The sequence below is a fragment of the Bos taurus genome, chromosome 15 (genome assembly GCF_002263795.3).
Source record: "Bos taurus isolate L1 Dominette 01449 registration number 42190680 breed Hereford chromosome 15, ARS-UCD2.0, whole genome shotgun sequence".
NCBI classification, from domain to species: Eukaryota; Metazoa; Chordata; class Mammalia; order Artiodactyla; family Bovidae; genus Bos; species Bos taurus.
This window is the reverse complement of record NC_037342.1, coordinates 51264593-51277077: the sequence shown is the minus strand read 5'-3', so window position 1 is coordinate 51277077 and position 12485 is coordinate 51264593. Positions and strand designations below refer to the sequence as shown.

At 40.8% G+C, this 12485-nt stretch overlaps 1 protein-coding gene across 3 annotated transcripts in view; it reads right to left on the bottom strand.

Annotated features, from left to right (window-relative positions):
• The window catches only part of NUP98 (nucleoporin 98 and 96 precursor), an 86894-nt gene extending 74727 nt beyond the window's left edge, over positions 1–12167 (bottom strand). For all 3 annotated transcript variants that reach the window (XM_005216208.5, XM_002693428.7, XM_005216209.5), the window contains exon 1: positions 12009–12167. The gene's annotated coding sequence lies outside the window, so the exon portion shown is untranslated. The remainder of the gene's footprint in view (positions 1–12008) is intronic.
• Positions 12168–12485: the final 318 nt, after the last annotated feature.

Genomic DNA, 12485 nt, shown 5'->3' with positions numbered 1-12485 from the left:
AGACCCCATGGACAGTTCATGGAATTCTCCAGGCCAGAATACCAGAGTGGGAAGCCTTTCCCTTCACCAGGGGAACTTCCCAACCCAGGGATCAAACCCAGGTCTCCCACATTGCAGGCTGATTCTTTACCAGCTAAGCCACAAGGGAAGCCTTAAGTAAACTACTTTTAATATTAAAACTCAGAAAATAGACAATCATGCTTGTTTAGATTGTGATAGGTACTATGGCCTTTCTATTATTTACACATAACGAAGCACTTTTTTTCTCCTAGTAAAATCATATGCTTCATTCATATAATAGAATTAAATGTAACATGCTGGGGTGTGCCCACAATGTTCCAGAGTCCCATTAGCACTAACACCCGCAACACTGCGTGCAACACTGGAAAAGACGAAATAAATACAGAAAGCAATGTTCTGCCCCCCTCCATATTTCCCTAGAAAAAAATTTCCAACACTTAGCTCTTTATTCGAACATCCAGGAATTTAATAACTTCTTCAGTTAAACAGAGCTCACTGAAACCAGTAGTTCAAGAGGGCCACATCAGAATTAGATGCAAGTTTTTCTAACTACACCCCCCTATACCCCATTCCAGAAGTCAGAAACCAAAATGTCCAGGATTAGGATGGAGGCATTTGTATTTTGAAAGCCTCCTCAAATGATTCTAATGCATTTCCTTGGAACTGGGGGCTGTATTTCAGGCATTCCATCATTTCTGAGTCAGCAGTAAGATGTAGTTGAATTTTCCTGCCTTTTCAATCTACCAGGTGTCACAAAGTGATGAACTGGATCTTTACCGTTATCAACTGGTGACTCCCCTTTCAGGGGAAATAATTCTTGGAAGTACTAAACAGTTCATTCAGAACTGACAGTTGTGCTGGGGTCAGATGTCTGGACCAACTTATTTTGATTGTTCTCTCTCTTATACTGCAGTCTTGGGTCACAGGCCCTACAGATAGAGGAAATTCACTTTCCTTTATCTGCTGACTAAAATTTTTCATCCATCACCAACAAGGCAAAAACTGAGTTGTAATACCATTATCATGCTAAATCTTCCATTCATTTTCTTATTCAACCCTATAAACAGCAATCTATTCGTGTAAGTCTGACATCCTCCACAGAGTAGACATGTCAGGACTCAAATCCTCATATAGAAGATTTCTGTCAGTTTGGCACTAGTGCCTCTGTGGCACTAGGTTCTCCAGACCAAATCCACAACTTCTAATGATCAAAATTTGATTTCTAATAGTCTTATCCTAACATACAAACCTAGCATCACACATATACTCCACAAAGGAATTTTAAGGAGTAATAAAATATCCTGAGAAATATCTCACAGTTTATAATCTCTTATAGGTTATCTCAACAACCCTAAAAGGGGGGGTTATGCCTCACCACCTGTATTTTACAAATGAGGGAACAGGATCAGGTATTCAACAAGTTTCCCCAAGGTCAAAAAAGGGATAAGCAGTAGCACTCCAGTTTAACCTCCGACTTCCCATGGACACCCTCAATCCTAGGATGGAAGATACTAAGCAACAAGCAAGAACATGTGCAGTATATTAAGAAAATTCATCTGTTCCAGACTCAAGAAAAAGGCCAACACAGTTTAGACTCTTGGAAAAAAAAGCTTCTCACTCAAGCTCAGCCTGTCTTTATGGTTCTGGCAAGGATGAGCTTGGCTTACTCTCAAGTCTGATCATACTGGGATTCTAAGTGTTTTTTAAAAAATTATCCCCATGGAAGCAAACCAAGATTTTACAAACAGCTTCATTATTTTTATCATGATTGCTAGAAATTAAAGAAAAGCTAATATATTAAACCCTTTGCACTTCAAATAAACCAATTTCCTGACTCTGCTATGAAATGTCAGTGACTCAATAAAAAATGCCCCCTCACCCCCCGAACCCTTGCTCCTACCAAATAACCTCCTAATTCATTCTTCAAAACCTAGCTGAGGGACTTTCCTGGTGGCCCAGTGGCTAAGACACTGTGCTCCCAATGCAGGGAGTCTAGGTCTGATCCCTGGTCAGGGAACTAGATCCCACATGCTGCCCTCGCACCACAACTAGAGAAGCCTGCACGCCACAATGAAGACCCATTGCAGCCTAGATAAATAAATAAAATAAAAATGTTAAAAACAACAACAACAACAACAACACCTAGCTCAAATGTCATCTCTTCTATAAGCTCTTCCTAACTCCTGTTAGTCACTCCTTTGGGATTCCTTAGTACAGAGTATGATTTATTTACACATATCTATCTTGACTCTCTCTACCATTAACCCTATGATAGCACCAACTACACAGATCTCCCTTGAGGACTGAAGGATTCGTTGTCCCAGCTGCTGAGACGTACTACCAAAAGACAGCTTTCAGCTGTCAGTCCTCTTCAGAACTGCCTCTAATGCAAAAAGTTGCCTCACCAAGGGTCAGATCCTCTTCAGAGGACCTTTGTCAGCAAAGTGATATCTCTGCTCTTTAACACGCTCTCAAGGTCTGTCATAGCTCTTCAGGGGACAGACCATATCTAAAAGCCAGACATCTTTGTTCCAGCTTAGGATAAGTCTGAAGGGTGATTTCAGCTTCATAGCCTGCATGGATTGGCTGAGGCCTTCATTAAGATACTATCACAACTCAGTTTCTCCCTCAGCCCATTCTACTTCCTTCTCTTCTTTCCCATAAGCGGTGATCCCAAGTGCGCTCTCCAATAAAACTCATGCAGGATTATCTCCAATTCAGAGTCTGCTTCCCAAAGACGCCAACCTCTCAACCTCCCCCAACACAACCTGCAACACACAATGAACTCCAGGATAGGAACAGTACCGTTTGTTTACTACCCCAGAACCCAACAAGCAGTCTGAAACAGTTGTACTCATTTTCTAAATTAATGGCAATCACCACAAATGTGCTTTTAAAACTCAGTCTGGACTCTTTCTGCCCCCTTCTGATGCCTATGTCAGAAGCTTTCTCTATCTCCTTTATACTTTAATAAAACTTTATTACACACACACACAAAAAAAAAAACTCAGTCTGAATGATCAAGTTACTTTAGAAGTAATTTCTAACTTAAAAATAAAATTATGCTAGATTAATTCTCACAACAAAACAAAGCTGTGAAAGGAAAGATTTTTGGCAGAATTTTTCATCTAATGAGGTTGCTAAAAGGAAGAGATCACAAAATGGCTGGACACAACCAGCAGACACTTCTTTGGCCTGTGTGTGTGTATATATATATATATATATATATATATAAGTATGTGTGTGTGTGTATAGTATAGTATACACACACATATGTATTTTAAAATGTTTATGTATATGTATATATTATCTTGAACTAGCTGATAATGTTTAAAGTAGGGATATATTATCACCATCATGTGGCAGTGGATGAGAGGGGAGTTTGGGAGAGAATGGATACCTGTGTATGTATGGCTGTTCACCCTTTGTCCTTCACCTGAAACTATTACAACACTGTTAACCGGCTATACCCAATACACAATGTTTTTGGTGTTAAAAAAAATTAAAATTAAAATATTGCAAAAACAAGAATGGGTTATCTGTGTACCTCTCATATCAGTTTCCCTCATATGATAAACACATAATAAATGTACTTGTCAGTTTATTATGTAATGATGTCATCAACCTTAAATTACTCAACTAAAGTAGTGAATCAGGGCACTCAGCTAAAAATAAGGCATCATCAAAACATTCGAACAAAGTTACCCTAAAAGAATTATTTCAAGTAAAAGATGTTCAACAAAAGAAAGGAAGTTGCAAAAAGATACAACTGGCAGATTCTTTATGTAAAATAGAAAAGATAACACAGTTATTTATGGATACATATATACATAGTAAAAGTAAAAGAAAAAGACTAGTAAAACACATGAAGGTGGTTACCTCTGGAGAGAGGAAGGGGAATAAGACATGGGGCAGAGAATTCAGAGGATCCAAACTTCTCGGTAATGTCTACTTCTCTATTATCAATAACAAATGATCTAGAGGATGCAGATATTTACATTAACTCTATTTCCATTTAAAAAATCTATTCAAAAAAGAAAAAGAAGTAATCCAAGTGAGTGAAAGGTGTGGAACTTCTAAATTCATTCACATTTAAAGGCAAAGCACACATTCAAATCTTTATCCTTTCAAATATATTAACCTGAGCCAAACTGAAATCCTTCTAGAATAAATACTAGCTAAAGTTTGACTTCTTACTGTGTCCCAAGCACTGTTCTGTTTTTTTTTTTAATGAATTATCTCTTATAAACATCCCCCAAAGTCCAATGAAATAGGTGTTTTTATCCCTATTTTACAAATGGTGAAACTGAGACAGAAATAACTTGCATTACCCCAAATCACAAAGCTATTATTAACTCCAGAAGCTATGCTCTGAGAGTCTATACAGTCTAGACTGCCTTAAGAAAGAACACTGACAACTAAGGGGAATTGACTTTGCGTTCATTACAAATAGGGAACCTATGAGACCAAAACTTGGCAGTATTGATCCAGCACCATTAGAAGAAAGAGACACTTCTCTGGCAAATATGGGAGATCTAGTCACCAGGAAGGTAATCTCTCTTGTGGATCAACAATTTATAAGATATTGCCATGATCTCAATGAACTTTCCTACAAAGATGAACCACTTCCTTTAAGGATGAACTGACTTATTTTCATTGCAATTTTTCTCTCTTTGGTATATAAGACATATTTACAAAGAATAAATAAAAATGCAATAGTACTATATGGAAAGAAGCAATGTCCTTAAATTTACTCTGTTCTCTATGTTCAATCTTCTAAGTAATAATTCAGACTGTCAGATACAAGAGGTAGCCTTAATAACAGATAACAGTAGTCCAGTATTCCCCACTGTCCCAACTAAAGCTCAATTAACTGATGTCCAATTTTTGTGAGCTTTGTGAACTCTGGGTTCGACAACAAAACTCAGTTATCTTCCAGAAAAATGATGGACAGACCCTGAAACATGGTAACACCCAGTCAACTGCCAACTTTAAGTGCTATCTGAATGACTAAGCAAGTTTGCTGCTCTCTGACAACAGAAAATTACACAAATGGGAAGTAATTTTTTCTTTCCGCTTCACTGAGTTCCTTTGTATCCAACTCAGTAAAGAGCAAAAACACTATTTGTTAGATGAATGGACTAGTACAGTACTTTAGTTTACAAAGTACTTTTTCATACAGTCTCTCATCTTCACAGAAGTACTAAAAAAGACAGAAATTATCATCCACAGAAAACTGAATTGAATGACTGCTAATTTTTGCCTTGGGTGGGAGAGGAGGGATGGGAGTTGGTAAGAGCTTCAGGTAAAACAGATTGGCTTATTCTTAATCACCTAATAACATATCCCAGCAAAACCACTCACTATTCTCTTGTTTTAGTCTCCTTGTAACTGATCCCCAGATCAAGCCATACCCTTTGCTGCTGTTGTTTTTAGTCACTCAGTCGTGTTGGACTCTTCTGTGACCCCATGGACTGTAGCCCATCAGGCTCCTCTGTCCAGGGGATTTCCCAGGCAAGAATACTGGCGTGGCTTGCCATTTCCTTCTCCATACCTTTTGTTATAACATTTTCTAACAACTATGTCCCCTTCTCTTTCTAAAAATTGCTACTCAAGCCTCACCTGCCTCAACATGACAGTCCCAGATTACACCCTTCAGACTCCTATCAGTATAAAAATACTTCCCCTTCCCCTTCCCAACCCTGATTACATAAACTAATGCCTCCCAGCTGTTTTTAGTTATGCAATATATTTGCTGTCATACCTGCTGCTTGAGTGTGTAAGCTGTTTGCTGCCCTAGTCAAAAGTATTGTGATTTCCCTCAATTTCTCCCATTAGTGTGCAAAACTAATTTAAAATAATCCAGAGTACCTAATAAAGCTCCTTCTTCATAGTGCTGAGTAGCATTTTTCATCCCCTTAACAACTCATTTTACAAACTGAAGTAGTGAAGAGTACATTAGTCTTAGAGACAAATCTGTATTTAAAACTCTCTGCCATTTAGTATGCTTGCAATTAATTCTCTGTGAATCTAAAATTAAGTCAAAATAAAAAGGTAAAGAAGGAATAAAAAACTGCTGCTACTTGCTACTCTGTAATTGTAGTTATGATATTCAACCTCAGATCTCAATTTCTATACCTGAATGGTAGGGCTTATACAGCCTACGCCAAAGGATTATTAGAACAAAGATGCCTCAAACTAGAGCTCCTCAAGAGCAGATTTCAGTCTAGTTTTACAATATTTTAAATTATAAAATCAATCACTCAAACTTTGATTGATCAGTGCCAAGCCAGAACTCCATACATAATATGACTTATTTCCCAATACTGTTGGTGTCACCTACTGACCATTTAAAACAACTGTGAAGCACCACAGCAAAAATTAAAACAATTACCTCCCCAAACAATATACTGAGGGCACTCCGATTATTCATTCACTTCTGCTCATCTCACATTTGCAGCCTCATTTCTAACTACTCACGTTAATATATAAATTTTATGTATTTATTTACATTTGGCCATGCTGGGTCTTTGTTGCTGCCCAAGAGTTCTCTCTAGCTGCAGTGTACAGGGGCTACTCTTCTCATTGCAGTGGTTTCTCTTGTTGCAGAGCTGCAGAGCATGGGCTCTACAGTATATGGGCTCAGCGGCTGTGGCTAAGGGCTTAGCTGCTACAAAGCATGTGGAATCTTCCTGAACCAAGGATCGAATCTAGTGTCCCCTGCACTGGCAGGTGGATTCTTAACCACTGGATCACCAGGGAAATCCTCACGTCTTTTTAATTTACAAAATCATCTGCCTATTTCTTAAGCTTATTCCATCTAGCAAGAAGGTTATGTGTGCAGATACTAGTAATCTTTGTGTAAAAGAAGTACATGGAAGTAGTCTAAACAAAGGTGTGAAGTGATGAGTGATTCTGATACACACTCATGAAGGATGAATTGTTTTCTTCCTGAACAGGCTAATTCAGGCAATTATATTCCCCTTGATCAGAAGTGCCTTTCATAAAACAGAGAGCACAAAAGCTGTTCTGGTGAAGTAAAGAGGGATGGGGACACAACAGAACCTCATCAGTGAACACTTTCAAAGAAACTTATGGCTGTATGAACCAAGTGTGAAAAATCACTGTCTTAGATTAGTGGTTCTCAAGGCTCCTAGAAGTCCCCAAAACCTTCTTCAGGGGGCCCATGAAGTAAAAGCTATTTTTATAATAATCCTAAGACATTATTTGTCTTTTTGAAAAAACTGTGCTGGGATGTCCGTAGTGGTCCAGTGGTTAAGACTCTGTGCTGATAATGCAGGGGGTGCACATTTGATCCCTGGACAGGGAACTAAAATCCCACATGCCCCACAGCCAAAAGATTAAAAAATATATATATTAAAAACCAAAAACTGTACTGACCTCTGCATCTAATGGTATATAAAACTGCTAGAACTGAACATAAAACACTGGCCCCAAACTGTAGAGTCACTGGATTCTTCACTGCCACTCACTTACAGCACATAAAACATAAAAACCTATGCGCTTGAATGTCCTTGCTGCTAAGTCGCTGCAGTCGTGTCCGACTCTGTGTGACCCCATAGACGGCAGCCCACCAGGCTCCCCCTTCCCTGGGATTCTCGAGGCAAGAACATTGGAGTGGGTTGCCATTTCCTTCTCCTGAATGTCCTTGATAGAGCAGTAAATTATTGACTGTATTAACTCAACATTTCAGGCCACATCTTTTCAATAATGTGTGCAATTATTCTGGGGGATGAAGTGGGAAATACTCAAAAGCACTTCTACATGTTGAACTATAAGGGCTGCCCCAATGAAAAACAGTTGGGTGATTACTTGTGAATACAAAGTGGAACCAACAGATTTTTCTTCATGGAACAACATTTTCATTTCAAAGAATAAATGACAAACTATGTTTACTTAAGATTTGAAGCAAAAACTGGAATCTTGAAAACCTGTGTACACCACTACGAGCTTGTTAGCTTCCCAATTTTTAAAAGACTTATCTGATGAAATGTGTGGCAATATGAACAACCGTAAATCTGTCAACATTTGGAATAGCTCCATGACTCAGTGAATCGATGATTCCCTTGTTGTCGTTTAGTCCCTCAGTCATGTCTGACTCTTTTGCAATTCCATGGACTGTAGCCTGCTAGTCTCCTGTCCCTGAGATTTTCCAGGTAAGGATACTGGAGTGGGTTGCCATTTCCTTCTCCAGGGGACATTGCTGACCCAGGGATTGAAACCGCATCTCCTGCATTGGCAGGCAGAATCTTTACCACTGAGCCACCTGGGAAGCCCAGTGATTCCTAATTCCATCATTCCAATATATGATGTCATAATATCATGCTCGGGTAAACACCCATTCGAAGTGCAAGACAGACCAATGAATTTTAATGTAAACATTGTACACATGTTCAGGTTTGAGTGTAGTGTCAAAGGAGAAATCTACAATTATGTGAAAAGGTTATTAAAGCACTTTTTCCAGGACTTCCCTGACGGTCCAATGGTTAAGACTCCACACTCCCACTGTAGGGGGCACAGGTTTGATCCCTGGTCAGGGAGCTAAGATCCCACATGCCACCCAGTGCAGCCAATAAATAAATAAAATAATAAATCATTCCTCCCTTTTCCAATTACTATGGACCTGTATAAGGCTGGATTTTCGTCACATACTTCAACTAAAATAACATACCAACCATCTGAATGCATAAAATCTGCAAATTCAGTGGTCTTCTGTTAAGCCAGACATTAAAAAGATTTGCAAAAATGCAAAACAATGCCACTTTTATCACAAAATTTTTTAGTAACTTTTCATAAAGTTATTTATATTAGCAAAATAATTTATTATTTAAATCAATAAATCTTTTCAAAATTGGTCTGTTTCCAGTACAGTAAATACTAAGCCACATAAACAAAAGCTGTTTGGAGTCTGCAATGATTCTTAAAAATATAAAGAAGTCCCAAGACCTCAAACTTGAACTGTTAGGGCCCCCTTCGAATCGTCTGACTCCAGTTTCACATCTTCCAACTCACCCTACTACCTCCCAGCTTCACTCTTAGGACCAGATATAGCATCCCATTTAATTGTATCAATTCAAGTACAAGCTCTTTTGGCTTCTTCCACAAAAAATGAAATAAATATTGCTCTATTTACCCAATGACCTATCCCCTTTCAAACAGGACTCTAATTTCTCCTATTCCAGAGAAAGGGAGGCTACCACAGACATGAAATGAGAAACTAAAGGAAGCAACTCTAGTATTCTTTTTAGCTTCCCATCCCAGATTTTGACAATTTAAGGGTTTTCAAGGATATCTCAACCAAATACAACTTATTAGCTGACTCCACAAACATAGACAAAGTATGATAAAGGTAAGATTTTTTACTGAAATATTGGGAACGTTCTCTGTAGAGCAGCAGTCTCACTGAGGGGCAGTTTTGCCTCCTAAGTAACATTTGACAACGTTTGAAGACATTCTTGATTGTTAAATCTTGGGGAGGGGGTGTTATGAGTATCTAATGGGTAAAATACAATACATAAATGAAAAATACTTAGGTTCAATTCTAAACACACAGAATGTGCCAAATTCTCAAGAAACGTTGTTTATATACTTTGTCTCTAATACCTATTGTTAAATCTCTCAATTTCTTATTCCCTTAAGCTTTGAACAGATTGCATAATTACAGATGTGATATTTACTGGAAATTAAACATCAGTATTACTACCCCTTCCTAAGGTTGCTGCTGCTGCTGCTAAGTCGCTTCAGTCGTGTCCAACTCTGTGCAACCCCACAGACTGCAGCCCACCAGGCTCCCCCATCCCTGGGATTCTCCAGGCAAGAACACTGGAGTGGGTTGCCATTTCCTTCTCCAATGCGTGAAAGTGAAAAGTGAAAGTGAAGTTGCTTAGTCGTGTCCTACTCTTCGTGACCCCATGGACAGCAGCCTACCAGGCTCCTCCATCCATAGGATTTTCCAGGCAAGAGTACTGGAGTGGGGTGCCATTGCCTTCTCCATTCCTAAGGTTACTTGCTACTGTAAAAATATCACAAGGAAGTAACATTTCCAAGCTATGACTTCAGTTCCCTAAAAGTTGTGCTTGTTATTAGCTGTCTAGGAGCAAGTGGACATGAATAGTCAGATATCAAAGTACAACGTAACACACAAACGGTATGGGTCCTCTTATCTGGGCCTGGTATTTCAGGAGTACACAAATACCTAGCCTCTTTATACACTATTTTTAGGCTTAACTCCTCCAATTTGTTTATCCATTCAGACAAGCACACTTACTGAGGGCCTACTATGTGAAAAGCAAACTGAATACAAGACAAAAAATTTTTTACCAGTCTAATAAAAAGACACAGCTGAAATACAAAATGACTGGTGTCATAAACAGAATTATCAAATAAGTGTTATAGAAGGCTGCAGGGGAAAGAATGCCGGGAGAGGCTTCCCAAAAGAGAAAATGGCACAGAAAACACACCCTGTGTTCACCCCTTAGTATTAAGACTACAGTTTTCTCCCGCTCTTAGATACTACATTTCTCAATTTTTGCTCCGTCATCAAAACAAGAGGAAAGTGACGAGTCAAAAAATAAATTTACCAAAAGTATTTCCTAGAACCTCCTTCCTGTCCAACTTCTGGTTTGTTTTCTATATATCTAAACTTCTTCAACAAGTTCCAAACACACCATCTGTCTAACAAGTGTTTCTTTCTGAATTTATAAGACTATCACAGGGAATGATCATTGCTCTCTTCTTTCTTCCCTAGCTTCTTCTCCCAAAATAGTTTAATTTTCTCACCTTATTCTGTTTTCAAATTCCGTAAGAGAGGAGTTATGAGTCCCAAGATACAAGAAGTACCAAATGACTGCTGTGTATCTTTCTAAGTTTTGTCTATATTTCCTGTTTTCTATTTCAACTCTACTGTAGCTCACTAACTGGACCCTTTCTTCTGAATCCTCAGCAGCTGACACAAATAAAAATTTCAGACCTAGATCAGGGAACTAGCCACTAATATGTAGCCTTATCAATTCATTCCCAATACATGATACCCCTGATGTTCTTCAACTTTTAAGTTTAGTTCTCATGGTCTAGTCTAGGGTTCCACTAACGAAGCGTTTGCCTTAAGGTGAACTGGGCGGGTAGCAACCAAATCGGAAACGATACTGAAAACTAGGTTTCTGCTTCCAACTACTCAATGTCACAATCTTAACCCCTCCACTTTTCTAAAGGGAATTCTCAGTAATGGGGGGCTAGAACGCCCAGGGAGGGCAGTATAGTAGAAAAATTTCTGGCACTTTCTAGTACTGTTTCTTCTCTGGGCCTCAGCTTCTCCACCTGTGAAACTTGCACGTGATATAGGGTAGGAGAATTGACTTAATTTCCAAGGTCCTTATGGCTAAAATAAGTAATCCAGAAACCTCACCCTGTTTCTCGTCTAACTTTATGTGGGACACGTGGGAAAACAAAAAGTACGGTTTCACTCTATTAAATGACCTTAATTCTCAGATACAGTTTTAATAAGCTCACAAACTCCCGACCCACTCACCCTCCCCTGGGGTTGCAAATTTCCCCTTGGAGAAGCCAAAGCAAATAAAGCCCAATCCCGCACGATGATCAGTGAAGTGCTGAGGAAACCGTCCCTCAGGGTCTCAAGGCGCTGCCCCCGCCAAGGGCCTGCCCACCTAATCACTGACGGGCAAATGAATGAGTACAACCTGCTAGAGAAACGCTCACTAAAGGGAGGCTTCAACGCGAGACCCCCAGGCCCAGAACCCACAGAGAACGATCCCTCCTCAGAGCTAGAAGGGCCAGGCCTCTGGGCCCGCAGGTTGCGGGCCCCGCCCCCTCCCTCAGGGCAGAAGGTGCGCGCTAGGGCGCGAGGCTCGGGCGCGGAGAGGGCCTGGGACGCCCCGCGCACCCGCCCTCCCAGAGTGGAGGAGGAGCCTGCCGGACTCCGGCCTTCACCACCCCGGCTCCCGACTTACCCCGGTGCGGTGGGGGAGGGGAAGTGTCAGGAGTGAGGGCCTAGGCCGGACCACCACCCGCCGCTCAGAGAGCAGCGCGCGGCCGCCACGAAACCGTCGCCGCCGCCGCCGCCACCACCGACCGCCGCTCCGGGCGCAGCGCGTAGAGGGCCCGACTGCGTCACACGCCGCCCTCCGTCAGAGGCTCGCTGCTAGCGCTCCGCCCTCGCAGTCTGCGCATTGGCAGACGCCGCCGCCACTCTACATCCGCCCTGTTATTCATTGGACCACGGGTCTTTTGAAACCGAACGTGAGGGCTGTCTTTGGGAGACTAGGAGAGGGGAAGAGGCGGGACCGAAGGAATTAGGGGGAGAAAAGGGGAAGGGCGGTAAGGAGGGACATGGAGTGCTGCCCCTCGTCGCTGCGGTTGGCTGGGAGGGGGTAGTGACGTCACATAGGGCCCCTAGAAGTGGGCTGGTGAGTGGCTACATCGGGCGG